This window comes from Canis lupus (assembly GCF_048164855.1).
Source record: "Canis lupus baileyi chromosome 3 unlocalized genomic scaffold, mCanLup2.hap1 SUPER_3_unloc_2, whole genome shotgun sequence".
NCBI lineage: Eukaryota > Metazoa > Chordata > Mammalia > Carnivora > Canidae > Canis > Canis lupus.
This window is the reverse complement of record NW_027326405.1, coordinates 180,373-204,947: the sequence shown is the minus strand read 5'-3', so window position 1 is coordinate 204,947 and position 24,575 is coordinate 180,373. Positions and strand designations below refer to the sequence as shown.

General features: G+C 34.4%; 1 protein-coding gene and 1 long non-coding RNA gene across 5 annotated transcripts in view; one reads left to right on the top strand and one right to left on the bottom strand.

Annotated features, from left to right (window-relative positions):
• LOC140629214 (uncharacterized) overlaps positions 1-15,989 on the top strand; it is a 107,168-nt gene extending 91,179 nt beyond the window's left edge. The window contains exon 3 of the long non-coding RNA XR_012027055.1: positions 12,288-15,989. This is a non-coding gene — a long non-coding RNA (uncharacterized lncRNA). The remainder of the gene's footprint in view (positions 1-12,287) is intronic.
• Positions 1-24,575, bottom strand: part of LOC140629211 (putative pleckstrin homology domain-containing family M member 1P) — a 176,575-nt gene that overhangs the window by 85,910 nt on the left and 66,090 nt on the right. The window lies entirely within an intron of this gene.

Here is a 24,575-nt window from a genome sequence, read left to right as displayed (position 1 = left end):
AATATGTCTCCTTAATTTAGGGCTTTTTAAAAGAGGTAATGAAGATAAAACAAGTTCATATGTTGAGGCTCTAATCAACATGACTGGTATCTTTGTAAAAGGAGATTAGGACACAGGCACAGAACATGTGATCATAAAGATGGCCAGGTACAAGAAGAGAAGTTTCAGAAGGAACCAACTTTGGTTCCTGCCATAACTTTGATCTTAAACCTCTAGCTTCAAGACTGAGAAAATAAATTTCTACTATTGGAGCCAAAAATAAATAATAAAGTAAGTATATCTCCTGTAGATATTATATGATGGGATTATTTTTTAATCTATTCTGCAAATCTGTTTGACTGTTTAATTTACTTATGTTTAATGTAATTACCAATAGCCTAGGATTTACTTTCAACATTTGCCCATTTGTTTTCAATAGGTCATATAGCTCTTTTGTTCCTTATTCCTCATTCCTCTATTATCATCTTCTTTACTTCCTGTTCATACAAAGCATCAAGTCCAAACAGATTAAATCTTAAGACCTGTTCAGGTATTTCTGAGGCCTACATAAAGCCTGTACATGCAGGTGGCCTTCTAGATTTACAGGAGTATATTCAAGGTTTTCAAAGTCTCCTACAGGCATCTCATTCCTATGTATTTTGATCCATCTTTTCTTGGCTTCAACTTGCGTCACTGCCTTTGGTAGCTGTGATATTAAAGAATTGCTTCTAATTGTTTTCAACAAATGTCCCAGCAATAAAGCTTTCCTCACTAAGTGAGCTCTGAGTCAGGTCCAACAAAGACAAGCCCTGTGAATAGGGCTTTTCTAGAGATCTGTCAGGTTGAATAGTGAATACTCTGGGGACAGAACTTCCTGGAGAGCTCCAAACCCAATCTGCTTCTTCCAGTAGCTGTTAAGCTGCTGGGTTTTACAGCTACTATGGTTCTGAGGATGTTGTTTTCCAAGGCTACTGCAGAACATGGGAAAAGGTTATAGGAATAAGGCAGGTTAAAATACCACAAAGCCTGCTGTTCTTATTGAGATTCAGCTATTTTTATTTCCTCAGGCTGTGGCAAACCTTTGGTTAAACTCCAAAGATCTCAAAAAGTTGATCTTGACAATTTTTGCCAAAGTTTTTATAGAGGGCTAGATTTTTGGAGATCCTTACTTTCCATTTAAAAAGTGCTTTACATGTTCTTTGCAATACAGAAAGATAGTGAAATTCACTTCTGATACTGTGCATTTATAATTTCATACTGCATACAGACCCACTGAGTTCATTATGTATGCACTTAAAAAGTAGTTTTGTAAAGGCTTTATGTTTTGCATATATCCTTAGTGGATTATTATATAGTGGTTATACTTTTTTCCCACTTAAAATAACATGTTGTCAATTATATCTTAATAAAGCTGGAAAAAATTGGTGCAATATATTTGTAGTCTTCTATTACTCAAAAATCTGTATTCAATATGCTTTGGGAAATGAAACCAGCAAGGGCAAGGTGATATGGGAACTAAAAATTGAGGCAACTCTCAACCATGGTGGTAATGGGGAGAAAGACCACTGATGATGACAGGTGGTCAGGGTAATCTTACTAGTAGATGTAGCAAGCTACCTTGAAGTTAGTCAAGAAAATAACACTGGAGTGAAACAAGGGGGGCTCCTGGGAATCAGACGTTCCTTTTAGAGCAAACAGTATGAAGAAATAAAAGAGCATGGTTTATTTGGGGCACTAAATGTTGTTTCTGTATTGGTACGGGAGAAAATGGTGGTAGTGAGGGATGATTTAAGTTGCCACACATGCATCACAGTTAAATTATTAAAACTATTATAGTCAGAGTCAGTACAAGGAGTAACAAAAGATAAAGGACTTCATCTCAATCTTTGTTCTATATTTTAAAAAGAATTACTTCAAAGTAAATTTTAGATTCTAAAAAAGCAATGAAAATTGAACGAACATTCCCCCAAGAAATTTTTTGTACTAAGATTATGCAATCTAGTTTATGGTTTTATATGTCCAAATTGAAATATCCACTAGTAAGCACTGAGAAGTTTGGAGGAGTAACAAACTTATACCATGCTACACTGTCTTCTGAGAAGAGGCTGCACATGTTGCCACAAGTTTGTGCCACACTGCCATGTTTTACAATAGCAATAACTATTTAATATCATTTAGCTGCACACATAAAGGTATCATACAATTATTCATTAATCCTTACTATACTGCTCAGAAAATAAATCTATAATGTGCATAGAATATCTTAGCTCACTTATTTTTAAAAAACTATTAGAATATATATGAAATCCCATTACGGTTAATACATAATTCTCATATGATAGCTATCTCTGTTTCTTGTATTTCCTTCCATTGCTTTGCCTCCTTGTATATAGGAAGAAAAAAAAAAACAATTTGGCTATCCATCACAATTTTTTTATGTTTTCTGTATTCCTTATTTCTAAAATGCGCGCGCGCGCACATACACACACACACATTTACACATAGGCACATACTCTACCAACTCATCCCAAGAGCATACATTCTTTAAGGTAAACCATGAAAAGAGAAGTAGCAGAAACATCTGATTCATGTTGGCAATCACTTTATATATATATATTTTTTTAATGATAGTCATACAGAGAGAGAGAGAGAGGCAGAGACATAGGCAGAGGGATAAGCAGGCTCCATGCACCGGGAGCCCGACGTGGGATTCGATCCGCGGTCTCCAGGATCGCGCCCTGGGCCAAAGGCAGGCGCCAAACCGCTGCGCCACCCAGGGATCCCGGCAATCACTTTATAAATTAGGATTGTTCTTTAATCCTCCGTGTTCTAATGCTCATGGGAAAAGATTTTTAAATATAGAGAGTTATGCTGAAGAAAAGGGTTCTTCTTCAGCCCTGTTTTTTCCAACACTATATGTGACTAACCTCCGTAATCCTGCGGTAGCTTGCCCTGTGTTTCCCTATCCAAAACACTGAATATACTGCTGTTTCCCTATCCAAAACACTGAATATACTGCTGATTTTGACCCTGTTTTTTCCAACACTATATGTGACTAACCTCCGTAATCCTGCGGTAGCTTGCCCTGTGTTTCCCTATCCAAAACACTGAATATACTGCTGATTTGACAGGGTAGGAGTGAATACTAGTAACAATAATACTAGTTCCATCAGTGGCCGCTTCGGTATTTTGAATATAAAATGGTCCATAACTATTGGAAAATGAGAAAATATAACAGTTGTGACTGCAAAAGCAGTCAACTTGCTATCTTCCTGAACTTGAGAATCTGTTGGAACACCTTTACATTATATGACAAGTATGAACTGGCTGAAAATCTAATTTACCATAACATTCTCTTCCTCTCTATGCTAAGCTGCAGGAGTTCTATTATTATATTAAATCCAATATTCTGCTATTCTTCCTGTTTCTCACTTTCATCCTCTACCCCTAGAGTAGCAACGTATAAAATACTGTAATAGTAGACTCGATGATATTTAGTAATAAGGTAGGTATAGGTTTAACCTAGAATAAATGGCTTTCATAAATTATTTCCGTCTTTATCGAACAAGTCTGATCTAAGCATTGTTAACTCAAGTTTCCATCATCTCAGAACATCCTGCAGCTGAAGAGTAACTCCAATTTGTTTTTGTCCCCATGACTAAAAGTTACTTGACTTCATATTTTTTCATGGTCTTAGGGAATGCTCAGGTACATTTTATCACTAATGAATCTAGAAGTATATCTTATAAAGGGAGGAAAGCATTATAATTCAACTCAACAAATATTTCCCAAATATAATGTTCAATACAGTAAATACTATTAATATAATTATTCATAAAGCAATAGCTATGTTTTTAAATGTATGTTATATGTCACCAGTTTTACATTTCATTAATCCTCACAACAAACTGTTTGTTATGCCATCTCCAACTGGTAGGTAAATAAAATAACTAGTAACTGGTAGTAATAAATTTGATTCCAAAGTTATCCAACTCCAAAGTCAGCATCCTCAAATGTTATATGAAATCTTCCTAATAGTATATTCACTGGCTTTACAATCTTTTTGTGATTTCAGGTGTATTTGGGGTCTAAAGTTTTAAATTACAATTTTAAAAGGGTAATACATGTACATGATTCAAGAGTCAACATTGGGCCTAGAAGAATGGAAAATTATTCAATAATAAACATGATTAGTATGAGGATCTTAATTTCAAGTATTAAAAGAAACCATTTCCTTGGAGACTGAAGGACTGAAGGAAGAAATGTCTAAGATAAGCCTGGAATGTCTTGCTATATCAGAAAGCAAGGAAGTGATTTAAAAAAAAATGCTGGGCTGAAAGGGACACAAGAGCTAGCTTAAAGAGGTTTCTACCGGCCAAATTTGGGACAGTATAAACATCTGAGCCCATATAAATTGATATAAATATATTTTTATATTGGAGAGAAGTTTTTCCTTAGAGTAGGACACCAACTAATAAATGTAGAAGGAATAAGATAATGTCACTATTTGGTAAACAACATCAATATATGTTACAATTAATAGGTGAAAAGTTGATGAAGACTAGAATATCTCTCTGGTCTCAAATTATCTCCCCACAGGGGCACCTGGGTGGCTCAGTCAGCTAAGCCTCTGTCTTCAGCTCAGGTTGTGATCCCAGGGTCTGGGATCAGCTCCATTACAGGCTTCTGTTCAGTGGGGAGTCAACTTCTCCCTCTCCTTCCACCTGCCACTTCCCCTGCTTGTGCTCTTAAATAAATAAATAAATAAACAAACAAACAAACAATTAAATAAAATCAATCTTTAAAAAATTATCTCCTCACAAAATTCTTATTAATTACATGGGGGAAAAAAGTAACTTTACAATGGAGAAACCTACCAACTACCACCTAAACCTCAAAGATTGTATCAACAGAAATGGGAAGAAAAGACATCGAATGCCTCCAAAGGCAATACACTGAAAAAGATGCATCACTTTTGTGGTATCTTTGCCAAAAAAGTTCATAATCGGAATCTAATCATGAAAAAACACCAGATAAACCCAACTGAGGGAATCCTTTAAAATACTTAGCCTATACTCCTTAAAAAATGTCAAACACATAACAGAGAAATAATTCCAGATTAAATGAATCTAAGAGATATGACAAAAAATGCATTGTATGATCCTGGTTTGGATCCTGATTCAGAAAAAAATTTTTCTGCTATAAAGGCTATTACAAGGAAAAATAAGCATAATATAAATCAGGTTTACAGATTAAATAATAGTATTGAACCATGTTAATTTCTTCTGTGACTATGTACCAGAATATTCTTAGGAAATAAAAAAACAGGTATTTGAGTATAGAGAATATGCACATATTCTCAAGTGATCTGGAATAAAACTACGTATACATAAATAGATGCACATAATTCATATATAGAGAGGGGTGGAGAAGGAATGATACAAAGCAAATACAGTAAAATGTTAACAATTTGGTTGTCTGAAGAGAATATAGAAATTTTTTATAATATTTTTATAGTTCTACTCTGAGATTAAATTATTTCCAATGAAAATTTATCAGTAAACTATACTATAAGGCTCTATAATAAATTCAGATTCTGCAAGCAGAGAAGGAAACAGGGCAGGTGAAAAATAAGGTAATGTTTACAAAAATGTATTCTAAGTGTTCTTTAAATTTCCTTTCTTTTTTTTCTTTTTTGTTTTAAAGATTTTCTTTCTTTATTCATGAGAGACACAGAGAGAGAAGCAGGCTCCCCGTGGGGAGCCCAATTCAGGACTCGATCCCAGGACCCTGGAATCATGACCTGAGCCAAAGGCAGACGTTCAATCACTTAGCCACCCAGGTGGCCCTTAAATTTCTTTTATAATAAGAAATTATAATTTTTAGTGTGACAATAATTTAAAAAAAATAGTTCCTATGTGTTAAAGATACACACTGAAATATACATGGATAGTTACAAATAAAATGATATATCTGAGATTTACTTTAAAATAACCTAGTGAAGGGGTATGGGCATGAGGTTATAGGTGAAATAAGATAGGTCATCTATAATTGTTGGAGTTCGGTGATAAGTCTGAAGGTTCATTATTCTACTCTTTCTTCTTGTATATAATGTCTGTAGTAAAAAGTTTTAAACAATCAATCCTATATAAAAACACATAAAAAAGAAATCTCATTCCCACTCCTGACCATTTCCATATTTCTTATCAACTTATAGGTTACTATAGGTTAACTATAGGTTATAGGTTACTTTTAGGTAACCATTTTATTATTAGTTTATTATTTTTCTTTCTGGTTTCTTCACACAAATACAAGGAAATATAAATATATTTATATAATATATATTCATATTCCTTTTTCTCCATTCTTTTTTACAAAAAAGTAACATACAATACACATTCCTCTATAATTCGTTCCTCCCTTTTCCTCCACTGCCATCTTCATATGTCATGGAGATATCTCCACATTGGTATATAGAGCTTTATTTTTCTGTGTACGTGTGTTCCATTGTTTATTCAATTAATCCCTTATTATTGGACCATTCAGTTATTTCCAATTTTGTATTCTTCCAACAATGCTACAAAAAATCACCTTGGATATTTTGCCATTTTGTACCTTTGCATGAAACACCATTCTTAGTTCCTTATGTATTCTTTCAATCACATTCTATACGTATGGAAGCATATATTTATACATTCAATTTTATAGTTATATTCAAATGGCAATATACTGTTAAGGTAATGCTAGCTGCTGCAATAATTAAACCCTGAAGTCTTAGTTTAGCAAAATGAAAGGTTGGTTTGCATACACCCAACAGTCCTATGTTCACTGGGCAACCTTCCATGTGTGCCTCAAGAGTCCAAGTTCTGTCATAGCCCAGGGCTTCAAAGTCTTCACTTCAGCAGCAAAGGAAGAAAAATAGAAGATATAACTGCTTTTTAACCTTGCCCAGAAGTCAGCAGATCACTCTGCACATACTCCACTGGAAATAATAGTCATTTAGACGACTTTTAGGTCCTTTTAGATGCAAGTGAGGCTGGAAAATGTAGTCCATGGCTTGGCACTTACTCAAATTTACTTTATAAATGGGTAGCATAAATCTTTGGAGAGTAGCTGTCTCTTGAACACATTCTTCACACTATTTTATTCTGTGTATGTGTACTTCATTTATCTTAGAAATGTTTCCAATAGTCGATACAGGGCTGATCCATCTAAAAACCTTTTTAACAGCTGCATAGTACAGGTACTTCTGTCTTACATCTTTCATTTCAGCAGCATGACTACAACAAATACAGGTATTTCTGCTATAAAAGTTGACTGAAATACCTGAGGTTTCTGCAAAATAATCAGGCTGCTGAGATATATATTGGAGAATTATCCTGAAGAAAGAGAGCTTGCAGACTTGGAGACTAGTTAGCTCTCCCTCTCCAAATCCATTTGGCCTTGGTTACCTGTTGCAGCCTATCATAGTGGATTTCATCCCATCCTGCTGCCTACAGAGTGGGTATTAACCCTCCTTTCCACCTTTGTTCCTTCCTCCTCACACACCTCTTTTTGCTTGTAGCAGGGGCTTAATAGCCTGAAGACTCTCTCCTAAGCCACTCTGCCCTTGTACACAGCAGGTTGGAAGATTAAAAACAAAAAAAGTAAAAGCTGTCAACCAAAGACTGATAGGATTCAGTGTGAATCTGCCCTATCTTTGAGTAGGATAACTCAAGCATCTATATTCCACTCTTATGGATAATTTATACACAGTACTCCTAACTTGATTTTGCATCCTTTATTGACTATTAAGCTGCACTTTTATTTCACTATCCTCTAACAATGTTTCTTGAGATCACCTCCAAAATAAAGTACTCAGATCCGTATCTGAGGGTCTTTCCTGGGGAACCCAAACTAAGACATTCCTTTTCCCAGTTCCTAGCCTGCAGGCCTCCCAATAGTCAGGCTGGTTGGAAGCTTACCAGACAATGTTCAAGCTGCAGTCATTAATAATGGGCGAGACAGCACAAAAAAAGCACTTGAAGCCACTGTTACTCAGTGCAAAGTGCATTAACATGTGAGGGAAAATCACATAGAAATCAACATGACTTCTGTGTTATGATGATAGCTCTTTCCTACTTATAAATTATACACAAAATTATACCAGAGTTTCTTCAGTAGTCATCTCTGGTGGACATTTATCTTATTTCCACTCTCAGTGTTTACAGACAATGATGCCAGGACTCCTCTTGTGCATAGAACCTTTCATGTGTGGGTACACCTGTCTTTGGTATATATTCCTAAAAGTAGAATTCCTGGATCAGAAACACATGTACAGCAATTTTGAGAACTATTAATGAGTTGCTTTCTTGAGTTTTCACCAACTTTGACTCCCATGTATGACAATGCTTTTTCCTCCTTACTACCTGACAACAAAACATTATTTTTACCTCTGCCTATCTAATGAGCGAAAAATGGTATCTCAGTATAGTTTTAATTCAAAATTCTAAGAAAAAATGAGCATCTGTTCAGGATTTTACGAAACTGTATTGCGTTTCTCATCATCTATTTATATTCTTCAAATTGTTAATATTTGTCTTATTGATTTGTAAGAGCTCTTTATGTATTAATGTTATCTTTTATCTGCAATATAGAATTACAAATATATTTCCCCAGTTTAGAGTTGGCCTTTTTACTCTGCTTATGGTGTTTTGCTTTGTTTTGTTTTGTTTTTGAGGCGGGGACACAGAAAGGGAAGGGCAGCAAATGAAAAGCAGGCTCCATGCCCAGCCCAGAGCCCAATGCCAGGCTCCATCTCACAACCCTAAAAGCATGATCTGAGCTGAAATCAAGAGTCAGATGCTTAACTGAGCCATCCAGGCACCTCTTATGGTCATGGAATTTTTTTTCTTTTTTCTTTAGTCAAATTAATTAATATTTTCCATTATGACTTCTGAAGTTTATGTCTTTCTTCTGTAATTAAAAAAAATCTCAGAGTTTTTTCTAATACTTTTATATTTTCATTTTTAAAGATTAAATCTTTGCTCCATAAGCCATGAGCTGTAAGGTAAGAACCCAACATTTTATATGTATACACTGGCTAACCAGTTGTCACATCATTTACTATGGAATAATCCACCTTTTTCACATTAACTCAAAACATCACCTTTATTATATGCTAAATTTCCATATGTATTTATTTCCATACTCTCCATTTATTCAATTGATCTGCTTGTCTATTCATGTGTTCTTACCACATTATTTAAATCAAGTTAGCTTTGTACTGCCTTTTTTTTTTTTTTTTTTTTTTTTGCTTTGTACTACTTTTAACATCTGAGTGGGATAGTCTCTCTTCATCATGCTACTTTTAAAGACTTTTCTGGATTATTACTTGTTTATTTTTTCATGTAAACAATAGAGTCAAGTTGGCTAATTCTAAAAATCACCCCAAAAAGATGTGTATAGTAGTAGTCTCTTACTACTTCTGTAGCCTACTCTCTGTTTTTCTGTCCATAATAAGATGCTGTTTCTGTCTTAACACTAAAAGTTACTGTCTTTCTAGTTTTGTTTTGAGAGAGAGAGCATGGGAATACAATAAAGAAGGACAGACGGAGACAGAGTCCCAAGCTGACCCTCCCACTGAGCACAGAGCCCCATGCAGGGCTCGATCTGAAGACCCTGAGAGCATGACCTGAGCCAAAATCAAGAGTTGGATGCTTAATTGACCATGCTACCCAGGCACCTCTGAAAATTTAATCTTTTAAAAGCTTGAGCTCACTCTCATTACATAAAAAAATAATCAAGAATATATTAATTGCTATATCCAGTAGCCTTTGCCTCTTGGAAGTTCAGATACTGTTAACCATTCACCCTTATTTTTTTTTTAAGATTTTATTATTTATTCATGAGACAGAGAGAGAGAGAGAGACAGAGACAGAGACAGAGACACAGGCAGAGGGAGAAGCAGGCTCCATGCAGGGAGTCTGATGCGGGACCTGATTCTGGGACCCCGGGATCACACCCTGGACCGAAGACAGAAGCTCAACCGCTGAGCCACTCAGGTGTCCCTCATTTACCCTTTCTTGAAATTCTCTCCTTTCTTTGTTTCTGTCTGATTCATTTAGATACTTAGCATCCCTTTCTTACTACTTTTCCTTAGCTCTTTCAGAGAAATTCACTCAAAAACATTCTGTGTCCTTGGTATACTATTTTCCCTTAAATATATATAATGAAATAAATAAATATATTTATGTATATAGTCAATTTTTTTATATAGTCAATTCTTATCTATCTCTCTCTGCAGTTAATTACCACTAAAATTCTACCTCTAGTTCTGAGCACCTAAAAAGTACATGCCATATGTTAGGTATGAAATGAATACTTAATAAAGCACCAGTGCTAATTTCCAAATTCTAGTTAAAAATTTCAGCTGAAATACTCCTTAGTTATCAACACATCAACATATAAAATACCTGTATATGTAGAAGAAATAACTGCCCAGAATCCTACATTGGTCAAACCATACAAGAACACTGAATTATTCTGGGCACCCCATTTCTCAGGAGAGGTAGTAACCAATTAGAATGAATCCAAAGAAGGGAGCTAGTACAAGATTTACATTATAAGAAGATATGTTGAAGTTAGGATGCTTAGTCATCAGAAGAGATGATTAGAAAAGACATAAATGTCCTAAAATACATGAAGAGCCTTGAAGGTAACACCTTCTTACAAAGTCTTTCAGTCTGTGATCCATCCCAAAATTTTGTCATATCAAACACCCTAACATATACTTTCCCTTCTCAAAATCTAATGACTTCCAATGTTGACAGAAAGTACAAAAAAATTTGTGCAAAGAAAAACCTTCTATAACCCTTTGCTAATTTCTTAATATTATTTTCACTACTCTCTCATTAATCCTTTTCTTCATTTAAATGCCTAGTGCTTTGGTATATATCCACTGAATCGGATACTACTAAATAATCCCTTTCTTTTGTGTATACCTATACCTCAAGGTCTAGCTCAAATAGTATCTCCTCCACAGGCTTTGATCATTACAGAAGGAAGACATCCCATCCCATTCTGAGGATATGTGATACTAACCATCAAAATCATTCCCTTAGAATTGTGTTCCTTGTTTGGCAGTCATGTATATGTCCTAACCGTAATTCTGCATTTTAAGATCCTATAGCATTGCTGTTAAATGGAACTTTCTACGATGAAGGAAATAATCTATTATCCGTGCTGTCCAATAAAATGGCCACTAGCAACATGAAACTATTGAGTATATAAATCTGGCTACTGGCTATATTAAAAAAGAATGGTCCTGGGAGGCAATAAATTAGTTTTCTGATCTTAGAATATTTACTGAGAAATAACTATGTTTCAGGTCCCATTTAAACATTTTATACCTATTATTTCATTTTTACTTTTCTATTATTATTCTGTTTTCCAGATAAGTAAATTGAATTCCAGAAAGGTTAAGTAACTGCATAAAGTCCTAATTCTTTGGGATTAAAAAAGAATGAGGCTTATCCACAGACTACTGAAGTTAGAATATTAGAAAATATGGGAAGGACGTTAGTAAATCATAAAACAGTATTCTTAAGATATCATTTTACCTTCTTTTGGTCTCTCTTATGATATTTAGTATATCACTTTAAACATAGTAATTATATCTGAATCAGATGAAAATTTTACATGGTTTACATGTAATTTGTCCTTGTACATAATGTGTTTCTTAATATTTGAATGGACGTTAAATGTGCAAAACTGATATCATAATAGTAAAGTGTGGTAACAGACACAGAATGGAATATTACTGAAGAATAAAAGGAATGAAGTACAGATGCATGTTACAACACAGATGACCACATAAACATTATGCTTTGTAAAAGAAGCCAGTCACAAAAGACTACATATTATATGAAACATCCAGAATAGATAAATCCATAGAGACAAAAAGTAGATTAGGGCTAAGAGGGCTGCGAGAATTAGGGGGAAATAAGGAGTGGATTTTTTTCTAGGCTGTTGTAAATGTCCTAAGACTGTAGTGATAACTGCATAACTGCGATTATAATCAAAACCATGGAATTGCACACTTAAAATGGGAGAACTGCATGGTATGAAAATGATATCTAGATAATTGTTTAAAAAAGTGGAATCATAATTTTATGTTTAAAAAGGGGGATATTCTTAAGGGCTAAATACAAATTATAAAATATCTAGAATATAGCTTTACATTTTAGCATAATCTTTGACAGAAACATTTCTAACATATTTAAGAGTAAAGTGAAATAAAATTGTGGTTTTCAAAATTGTTTTTTCAGGAATGGACAAAAGAAATCTTTCTTAGAAACTCAATAAAACAAAAATAATCTGGAGCTGCCCTGGTTGAAGCCGAGTGGAGATTCAGACCTCTCCGACTCAGACTCCTGCACTTTCTTCAATATTGGCATCTAAGGAATCTCTACAGGGTTTGGGGAAGACAAATTTGAAAGTTGCAGCAAAAAACAACATAAATAAATAAATACAAGGAAGTAAAAACTCTGCAAATTGAAGTGTTTGCTACTCAACAGGTTACCACCTTGTAATAATGGCTCAGAATGGTCTTATGTTAGTAATACACAAACACAAGAATTCTCTTTAGTAAATTTGAATTCTACTTCTGAGATTAGATGTAAGACATGTTGTTTAAAAGTGTGAATTGTTCTAAAGTCAAGATTTACCTCTAATTTTTGTGGTTTTTTTTCTTACCTATTTGGTTTAGGAACTTTTTAATTTTGCTTACAACAACAACAACAAAAAAATGAAAACATCCCAAAATTAAAAAACAGGTGCCCTAGTTCTGTGATAGCAGGGAGGCTGCATTCCTAGAGTAATACTACCTAATCAATAAGGAAAAAGGGGTAGTTTTTAACCCACATGTATTTATGTAACTTATGTAACTCACTTCTACTTAAATGGCTTGTTAACACCTAAAATTTATATTATTTAATTATACATGACATGTTATACTATACTTTGTTTTAGTTACACCAAAATCATAACTGATCATTTATTTCCCTCAAAAATATTTTTAACTTAAAGTTGAAGATGAATAAAACCGTGGTTTTCAAAATTGTTTTTTCAAGGGTGGACAAAATTAATCCTATTGGCAACAAAATAGAGCAGAAAAATCTTCTCAATGTTCCCATTTCTACTGAACTCTAAATCACCACATTGGTATCTGTCTTTAAATAGAAATTAGTAGACTCTACATTTATAGTTTATGAACAAGGCATGATTCTTTCCTCCTTAGAAATGTCTTTTGGATCTTCTTTCTTTTTTTTTTTTTAAGATTTTATTTATTCATGAGAGACATAGAGAGAGAGAAGCAGAGACACAGGTAAAGGGCGAAGCAGCTCCCCGCACAGAGCCCGATGTGGGACTTGATCCCTGGGCCCTGGAATCACGCCCTGAGCTGAAGGCAGATGCTCAACTGCTGAGCCATCCAGGCGTCCCATGGATCTCCTTCCTTTCTTTTTCCAAAGCTACTAACTTCTCTTGAATCAAGTTTGCTTCTCCTATCTTTTCTATTTACTGTTATTAGAATAGTTCTCAAGTCCTATCTCTATAATGTTACTTTCCTACCCCAAAATTTACAAATGATCTCTATAAATCAAATTCTTCTCAGTCTCTGTGACAGTTAATTTTATATGTCAACTTGACTGGGTCATGTGGTGCCCAGATCATTTGGTCAAGCATTCTGGGTATTTCTATGAGGTAGTTTTGGATGAGATTAACATTAATATCAGTAGAATGAATAAAGCAAATTGTACTCTAAAATGGGAGTGACCTTAGTGTAATTAGTTGAAGGTCTGAATGGAACAGAAGTCTGACTCTCCTCTAGTAAGAGCAAATTCTGCCTGATGGCCTTCAAACTGTGTAATATCTGGTCTTCCTGATTGAAAGCCTTTGAATTGGAACAACAGCTCTGCAGATTTTAGACCTGCCAGCCTCCATAATCACAAGGTCAATGTAAATCTGTCAATCAATCAATCAATCATTCATCTGTCTCCATCCTATTGGTTTTCTCTGGAGAGCTCTAATATACTATTATAATTCTGTAGTCTCATTTCTCCAGTTCATTCCTTATTAGACCTCAATAGATTCTCCACTCTACTGAATCAAATCTATTTGTCATCTTCTCATAATTTGCACAATTCTATCCAAATGCTTTTATTAAATAACTGACATATATCTACACCACCTATATTTGCTTTGCACATATTCCTCTCCAGCTAGGCTGTAAAGTACTTGAGAACTGGAGCCTCTATTCTCTTTACTTTTTTTCTACAAGGACTAATCATGTGAAATATAGTGTGTGTATGTGTATATTTGTGTATATGTGTGTATGTGTGTATATACACTTTAAAACATAAATATATAGATTATAAAATTTACCTTTAAAATCTGTCACAAAAAAAACACACAAAAAAAATCTGTCACAAAATTTAATTTTAATTTGTTTTTGTTTAGAAGAATCACACTTTGGGTTAAAATTGTCATTTACCAGTATTCTTCCATAGTCATTTTACTCTGCTGTAACAGAGAACAAGTTACAGACAAACTTTAGCTAATTTAAGAGTACAATTGACAGAATGTTTTAATGTTGGGATGAAGTGCATACTTTATATTTTTCAAACTCAGTTATATTGCTTTGCTAAAAGTAAATAGTACCTTCAGGATACCATCTGGTAAAAATCTCTCTGTGGATTAACCCAAAAAAGGAAGTGAATGAATTTTTATATATTGCATAGTTGTGGTTACAAAACTGCAGTAAAAATATGTTTTCAATGCACTGGTGTAAGTGAGACTTTAGCTACCTCATCTGATTTGATCCAAAAGGCTTGGAATATTTAAGGCCATATCTCATCAACAGGGAAAAGGAGGGGTGTTTTCTTTTCTAGCATTCCTACGACTTGGGAGAAAAAAAAAATCCAGGAAATTGAAGTCCAGAGCTAGAAAACATAAATTGGTCTTTTAGAAATCATTCATTAAAAAATAACATGCAGTTCCTTAATAATAGGATATGTCTGAGAAGTCTGAGACTGTCTACAACAATTAGATGACCCAACAATGTTACTGTGTGCATCCTTTCCAATGCAAAATGGTCAATTTAGTTTTTACCTTTTTTTTTTTTTTTTTTAAATAATGTGTTGTCCAAGCCTTGATCTAGTCCAATGACTAGAGCAATGGAACTTCCCCTCTCTCCTCTAGGGAATCCATTCCAGAGACTAATAGATTTCACTGTCAGGAAACATTTCCCAGATTCAGTCTTAAATTTCCGTTACTTAATTTCATCCCATTACTTGAATAGAAACCCCTTATTCTACTCTTAAAAATGACTTGGCTTCCATGATGTTTACATCTTTCAAATATTTGTGAAATGTTATCATAACTGGACTTAGAGATGGACAAATATATATTTTGTTATTTTAATCTTCTCCTTCAAGCTAAAGACTAAAGCCTATTATGTATGTATTTTCTAGTTTGAGCACTACTCAATTTACTTAGTGAGGTATTTACACCTTAAAGTGGTATTTGTGTTATGATCTCAGCAATACCATTTACAGAACTTTTATCTTCCAGCCATTCGACATGAAGCTTTTGCATATACAGACTAAAATCTCATTGACTGATTTTACTCTCATATTGCATTACAAGATCATATATAATTTGCTACCCACTATCATCTCAAAGTCTCTTGGTATTACTGCTTTCCAAGTACTATATATCCTGCCAATTGAATGGCTGTGTTTCTGATTATTTTTCCCCGATGTATTAGCTACATTTTTCCAGGTTGAATCACATTTCATTTCCTGCCCATATTTCTAACCACTTTAGGTCCCTTTTATCTGCCCTCACTGGTTTTGTCAACACTCTTCAATTTAGTATCATCTGTAAATTTAATTAACATGATGTGTATCCTCTCTTATAAATCATTAATGAAGTTTTTCTATAATGATTTATTTTTTAAAATTCTAATGCTGCTTCATGTTTGTAGTCTTGCTATAGTCTTAAAAATGTACCACTTTTTGCCACTTGATATTTATTTCAGTATTTTAGGAGTAGCTAATGGTGGACTAACAACAGAATCATACTCAAGATCACTGTTTTTTTTTAATATTAACACTAAATTGCTATTATGATCATTTCTCTGAAGATTAACAATGTTTTTGCAGTCACTTTTCCACCTTTCTGCAGTTCTACATATCCTAAATGTGGTCTAAGACCTCATTATGATGTTCTCACATATATAATGTAAAATTATCAAAGATCTCTTATTCCAAATTCTGTTGTGCAATGAATTTAAACTTTTGATACCAATTTACCTTAACAGTATTCTCTTATATTAAGTGATAGAAATTAATTTAAAATGCTTCTATTTTGGGACGCCTGGGTAGCTCAGTGGTTGAGTGCCTGCCTTCTGCTCAGGTGTGATCCTGGAATCCTGGGATCAAGTCCTACGTCGGGCTCCCTTCATGGAGCCTGCTTCTCCCTCTGCCTGTGTCTCTGCCTCTCTCTCTCTCTCTCTCTCTGTGTCTCTCATGAATGAATAAATAAAATCTTAAAAAAAATGCTTCTATTTTAAATATTTTGGAATTGGTAAGTTAAATCAGTTCATGGTTCATATGAACTTAGCACTATTTTGTTCCTCCTTTACAGTTATAACTGTGATTTCTTTTTAATTTATTGGTTATTTAAAATTGTTTTATGTATTAAAACCTATTTTTAATTATATTTTTATGAATAAGTATATCAGACTTCTAAAGGTATGTTTTCAATACGTAATATTAGAAATAATACTGCACATACCCACTACCCAGATTTTAAAAAGCTACTATTGGTAACATTAACAATTACTTATCTACAGCTTTTTCTTTTCTCTCCCTTAGGATAACTGCTTCTGTGCATTTTATGAAAAGAGTTTATCTTTTTTGTTTATACAATCATATACATATCCTTATAGCTAAGAGATATTCTTCAAAAACTGAACACATCAGGCATTTTAATTATCAATTTTCATCTTATATTAATTCATTCCTTTTTTTCCCCCTCTAAATATTTTGCTTTTCCACATGGATATCTTTTGATATGTCTTCAATAATCCTGGAAGAAAGCATACATTTTTTTCCTTCAATTTTCACTTTACCTAAATCTCTAGTGTTACCTTTATACACAATTTTCTATTCTTTTTTTAATCAATACCCCTTACCTTATTTTTGAACAGTTTGTGGGTATGTGTCTTTGTGGGTGTGATATGCCTCTTTTTCATTTAGGGGTATATAAACATTCTAATATTACTTATTATGGCCTAAGTAGGGCATATATGTCTGATTTCACATACTTGAGCCAATAAGATGATCCCCTAACCTGCCCTTCAGCCAAGTCTTATATTTCAAAATATTTGTTAAGGGAATAGAACACTCATGTGGGTACCTAAACATAAGAAATGTATTTATTCCCTAATAAATTTAAACTTCTGTTCTTTTTTAGTTATCAAAATTTTACTTTCATAGTTGGTTCCATCTTAATTTCCACTTCTCATCTCTATATCCATGCAACAACTTTAATATATTTCTATCTTTTAAACCAAAATTTAACTCAATAATCCTTAATTGTGTTAGTATGATACAATAAAAAGCTGATAATCTAGGGTTTCTTCATATTTGCCAATTATCTTATTATTACTTTAAAAAGTGACATGTAGTTCATTATTTAGGGAATGGTTTGTACTGTAAACATTTGGTTTACAATAGAAAAAAAATGGAAACTAATAATTATGCCTCCAGGTAAGTGAAATATAAATGTAATTCTCCAATGGAATACTAGGAACCTAATTAAGATTGGTTCTTAATCCTAAAAAAGGTTATCAAATTTACTCCCTGTCAGTGAGTGTCTCTTTGTTCAGTAATATCTGGGTTATAGAATCAACCACCTTGGGGGCCTGCACACTTGAGTAACAAATACAAGTTTACAAAAACCAAGCCATCAGATTTTGGTCTCACAAGGGATAATTCCATGGTACCATTTACTTTCCAGAGCTTCCCATGGGATCAAGCTAAGGCTAGACTAGACTTCTTTTGAAACCACATCTTTGCCTATCTTCTTCCTCTGCCCTTTACTGCTTTCCTCACTTTCTTTTTAAGAATACTCTCTAAATAAATCACTGCACACAAATCTTTCTTAAGCTCTGCTTTCTTGAGGTGCTTCTCGTTTTACCTAAGAGAGCTGGTGACAGAAATGGTCTCAGAAAGTACATCTAAGGGTGAGATTCTAGAGTTGATTCACTCACCACTGGCTGGCTGTTAATAAGGACAAAATTAGTAGTCAGTGATTTCTAAGATTCTGTAGTAGTATAACTGCTGAGACTTTCACCTGGGTGAACTGAGATGGAATACGTACAGAAAATAATTGACTGGCTTACTATCTCCAGATATTGTACGAGAGCAGGTGATATTTCAGGGTTGGAATCCAGACACAGAAGATAAGAGTTAAGGATGTCAGGAAACTATGTGGCTATGTTATCAGACAGGACATCTTAAGTGAGTATATTGATGGCATCTAGAACAACAAAATAATACAAAATTAGGGGGGAAAGCACTCAGCCTGGTATAAGCTCTTACTTAACATAGAACAATAACTGAGAGATTGGTACATGACCACCAAAAAGCAAGGTAGTCAGATGATTGAAAAGTTGTTGTGTTACAGGATTATTTTTAGCAGAAGATAGAGGAGTGATGGGTTATAAACAGCAAAAAGGAACCTGAAATAATAATGAGTAACCAGTATTAGATTATAATGAGGGAGCAAAGTAGTTTCCACTCAAGAGGGATCTAGAGGTAATAAAATTCTTAGGGTAGCTCCAAATGTGAAACGAGTGCAAGAATAACTGAAAAGGCTGAAGACCTAAGATAATTTTTTCTTATAGGACAAATTCTACAGGGCACAATGGAAAGGTGTGGAAGAGAAAAAGCACTGAAAGATCATGAGGTCAAACACAGAGCATTACTTGGATGAAAGTTTAAAATAAAAGAAAGGGGGATCCCTGGGTGGCGCAGCGGTTTGGCGCCTGCCTTTGGCCCAGGGCACGATCCTGGAGACCCGGGATCGAATCCCACATCGGGCTCCCGGTGCATGGAGCCTGCTTCTCCCTCTGCCTGTGTCTCTGCCTCTCTCTCTCTGTGACTATCATAGATAAATTAAAAAATAAATAAATAAATAAATAAAATAAAATAAAAGAAAGGACTACGACAGCGGCCAGTATGTATTTGGGTTCATGATCAAGGATGACAGAAATATGGAATGTGGTGGAATTAAGGAATGTGAGAGAAACTAAAAATAGTTCAGATATAATATCTTATTATAACCCTTTGTGGTAGATAAAAGCATGACTGAGAAACTATATAATTTTCTCAAGGATGTGCAGATATTAAAGGTAGGAGTAATGAAAAAAAAAATAAAGGTAGAAGTAATGATTTTTACTCGGTTCCACCTAGATCTAAACTCTATACTTTCATCATTAAGTGCAAGAGATGCTTATGATTCCAGATGTTTATAGGCTGAGACCTCAGTTAGGTGAGGAAGGCCTGACTAGCAGATGAGAATCTCTGCATGGATTATGTTGGAGACCCCCACCCGACACACACACACCCAAAGGAATCCAAGCCCTAATATACTAGAAAAGAGTAGTTCTTTTCTTAGACTTTTTTGTCTTGGTAGAAATCACAACAGTACCTAAAGGGCAGAAGAGTTTTTTTTAACGGAGCTGGTTGTGACATAGATTGGCGGCTTGGAACATTAATCCCAGAGAGAAGCCACAAGTCACTGGTTCTCAAGAAAGACCCTCAGTCACCCTGTGGCATCAAACTAATTCTAAAGATACAGAAATATGTGCTTTGATTTTTTAGTTAATTGAAAAAAATGAAAAATTAAAATTTCACTTTGTGTGTTATTAACACTATTTTTGTATTCTCTGTTTTGGTGTTTAATTTGTACATCCATTAGAAGTTGCCAAGGGCTTAGATAAAAATCAGATTAATCACTTTTCCTGCATCTAGCATCTTTGTTTTGGGAAAAAAAATGTGAGATTATTGGTAGAAATATTTGGTCTGTGATCACTGTCATGTCGTCTGAATAATTCCTCTCATATATAAAATCATTACATTGTTGAACATAGATTGTGTACACCCACACACATAAAACTTCAAAATGCAACTAGTCATAGTACCATTTAGAACAGATCATTTCTATCTTCTTTAAGAACAAAATAAGAGTTGAGACAAGTACTCTGGCTTCTCTTTATCTGGTCAATGGCAAAAGGGCAAACCCTGGGACACTGTTTCATCATATTAATTTTTAAAGTCCAATTAAAGGTAACATCTACAATCTTCCTTCTGTTGTGTTTGCCAAATATTTTTAAACATTAAACAAGGTGCTGATTGCAAGAGAAGAGGAAAGCTCTTGCTGCTAGGGCTCTGCCAGTGATAAAATCTTTGTCCCTGGAGACTTTGGTAAACATTCAGTCACATGAAACAATGTATATTACACAAAAGCTCACTCTATTCTAAGGGCTTTTTAATCCAAATATAGCCTGATATTATTATTAGCTCTGATTTCATTGCTTCCTATAAGAGCATAGGTATCAGATTCTAAAATAAAAATATTAAATAAAAAACTTAGAACGGTCTAAACCTGAAGAAAACTGCCTTAACGAAAATTGGTACATATTCCTTTTTTAAAGATATTATTTATTTATTCATGAGAGACACAGAGAAAGAGGCAGAGACATCAGCGTGGGGAGCCTGATGGGGCACTCAATCCCAAGACCCCAGGATCATGACCTGAGCCAAAGGCAGATGCTCAACCACTGAGCCACCCAGGTGTCCCTTGTTACATATTCTTAACTATTCAGAAATTTGTATATCTTCATAATTTAATTCTAGGAATAAGAGCTCTGTATATTTGGGCAGACTCTCGGGTTCAGGTAGGGAAGATATGGATTCTATCATACCCACATGTACTTCCTACTACTCTCCTTATCTATATCACTTGGGGCTCTTCTGGTTAGAAGTGGCCAAAACTATCTCGAATTGCTTAGCAAAATGAGAAATTTACTAAAATCATACTGGGGTATCTATGAGTACAAGAAAAAATTGTATAAAAATGAAGGACAAAGACACAGAACTTTTTACAGATTTTTTTCTCATATCCCATCTATCTTTATGGGCCAGCTTAATCCTCTATATCACTGTGGTCTGGCTTTTCCCACATAAAGAAAGAGGTGGCTACCTAGACCTAGGAATTTATACATTTCACAGCTTTAATTTTAGTCTTTCAGTCCCAAATCCAAAATTCTTTTTTTTTTTTTTTCCAAATCCAAAATTCTTAGGAAGATTTTCACTGGCCCAACTAATGAGCCATGTGTCTATTTCTGGGCCTATTCACTCTGCCTACATAGGTAGGGACCTATGTCTAGCTTGGACAAATAGCTAAGTATCTCTGAAGTGCACACTTGGGACCAAGAGATGTGCTGAACATTAGAATGGAAAGAGAAAGTTCCAGAAAAGATATGCTAGACACACTATGCCATAAATGTTCCCTACTCTGAAAAATTCTCTTCCTAAGTTTAAATATTAAGTTTTACTAATGTCACTATGCATTTTTTTCTCTTGAACCAAAAACAGTAATCATATGGAAGACAACTGATTTAATTTTGTTTGGCAGTTCTACCAGCTTATACTTTTGTAGGCAATGCTATAATTTCTAGGTTTAAGTATTTATATCCTACCTTGTTCCAGAAATAATTTAAGACAGCTTGAAAAAGAAATACATTACATGATACCAGAACATAAATTAAATGTGAAACAAAAGGGAAAAACAGGGCAGAGACAGAATGAAATAATAAATAATGTATTCTATAATGCAGGGATACACATTCACTAGGTAGGCCACAAAGTTTTCCAGTAACTTTTCTAATCACTGGCTAAGTTTTCTAATAACTTTGTCATTACATAACTCATAATGCACTTTAGGTAGTAAACCAATTGCTTAAGAAGCATAGAATGCACACCTAGAAATGTAAACACGTGCTTCATAAATGACCAAGCTTTCAAAAAAGCTTCTGCTAAAAAATCGTTACTTAGCCTGAATTATATTCTCTATGCCACAGTTCATTTATTAGGGACAAAGGATGAAGAGTAACAACGTTAGGGAGGAGGCAAAGTGGGCGAGTTCCTACTTTTGAAGTGTTCTAGGATATAAATTTGAGCAGAAGTCTGAGCAAATGGTACCTACTTAAGAACATCTGAGAGAACATTCAGGTGGAGGAAACAGTAAGCATTAAGCCCAGAAAATGGAGCATACTTAGCATGTTCAAGGAAAAGCAAGGAGGCCAGTGTGTCAGAGCAGAATCAGTGAGGGGTAAAGTAGAGGGCAATGAGAGGCAGGACAAGACTACAAAGGGCACTGTATGTCATGGTGAAGACAGGATGCTGTTCCAAGTGAAAAGGCAAATTATTAGAGGGTTCTGAGCAGAGAAGTTATATGATCTGACTGGTTTTAAAAAGAGGACTCTGTGCAGAGAACAGACTTTGAGGAGGTAAAAATGGAAACAGACAGATAGTTAAGAGGCTATTAGAGATGTCTAGATACGAGAACAAAGTATCTTGGACTAAGGGGGAACACTAGAGGCAAAAAATAAATAAATAACAGTGGTCATATTTGGGATATATTTTGGAAGTAAACCTGACAAGTTTTGCTGATGGACTGAATGTAGAGTGAGAGAAGACTGGCAGTTCAAGAACAGTCTCCTAAAGTTGATGGCGATAAGCTTGGTTACTAGACACTTCTGCTAAAGTTATTTATCTTGACACAGCAAGAGATAAAAGATGCTTAACTGTAAAACAGGGAAATAAATATTGTATAACTTGAAAACCCCTCACTTTCCTTTATGGCCTCAACTGTTCATGTACAACAATATAACTATTAATCACTGCAGACAACGGTACAATTTAAAAATGGCCTTCTGTTAGTTTTACAGAATGCCTGGTCATGCCCTAATGTTGCCTCTTCTTGAAAAGACCTTTAGTGCAAAGAGAGGGGTGAGCCCACAATACCAAATCTTCTAAGTTGATGAAACTAGAGACCTTCTGAGCAGGTCACCTACTTTGAATTTGACATGCATTGGTATTCTTTAATAACAGACAGTAAAAGAGGAGCAAAGCTGTGAAGGGAAGTAGTATGGAAAGGGTTAATGAAATCCTCATTTTCCAAAATGGTTCATGGTTGGATGCATTTTGTAATTCGGAAATGAAGGGGAGCTAGGAAGAAAGGGGGGTAAGGAAAGCATGTAAATTGGGTTTATCTAGAACCATCAATAGTATTATCTAAAATCTGTCATTTGATTAAGATGTTTTTCTAAGAATTTCATATTGCAGACAAACAAAAGCTCTGAGAATTTGTTATCAGAAGACCTGCCCTACAAGAAATGTTGAGAGAGGTTTTCAAGCTAAAGGAGAATACCAGATCTATACAAAGAATGAAGAGCACTGGAAATGAAAACTGTGTGGGTAAATATAAAACATATTTTTCTTTCATATCTTAATTTCTTTAAACACTGTACAGTTGGCTTATAAGGGAATGAAAATTTAAATTATGATACCCAAAACAAGAAGAATGGTGAGGAAAGTAGAATTATGTGATATAGTATAATATTCTATGATGGCAGACTGTGATAACCTAAAATTGAATATTATAAACCTGAGTAAACACTGAAAGTAATAATACAGAATATGTGACTAATAAACCAGTAGTATATATTAAAAAACTATTAATTCATTCAAAAGTAAGCAGGAAAGGAGGCAAAAAGAACAAAGAAAGGATGAACAGAAAACAAGGGGTGCATGAGTGGCTCAGTTGGGTAAATGTCTAACTTTGGCCTGGGGCATGCTCTCATGGTCCTGGGATCAAGCAACATGGCAGGCTCCCTGCTCAGTGGGGAGTCTGGTTCTCCCTCTCCTCTGCTTCATCCACCCCTGCTTGTGTTCTCTCTCTCAAATAAATGAATAAAATCTTTAAAAAAAAAATAACAAGATGGTAGGCTTAACCCAAAGCACATTAAAAGTTAAATGTAAGTGGCCAAAACATTTCCATTAAAAGTAAGAAACTGTCAGACAATAAAAAATGAGAATCAATATTTATAAGGGCACACATTAAATATAAAATACAGAAAGGTTAAAAGTAAAAGAACAAAAAAAATGCAAACATTAAGCATAAGAAAGCTAAAGTTGCTATATTTAGATCAGACAAAATCAAGTTCAGAACAAGGATATTATCAGACATAAGACATCGCATAATGATAAAAAAAAAAGGTCAGTTTAGCGAGATGACATAATAGTAAATGTGTATCCATCTCATAACAAAAACTTCAAATGCTGACAGAAATAAAAGAAGATATACATAAATCCTACAACCATAATTAGAAAATTTAATATCCCCTTCCTAGTAGTTGATAAAAAATTAAAAAGTATAGATTAGAAGAACTAGAGCACACAATCCTAAAATTTGTATAG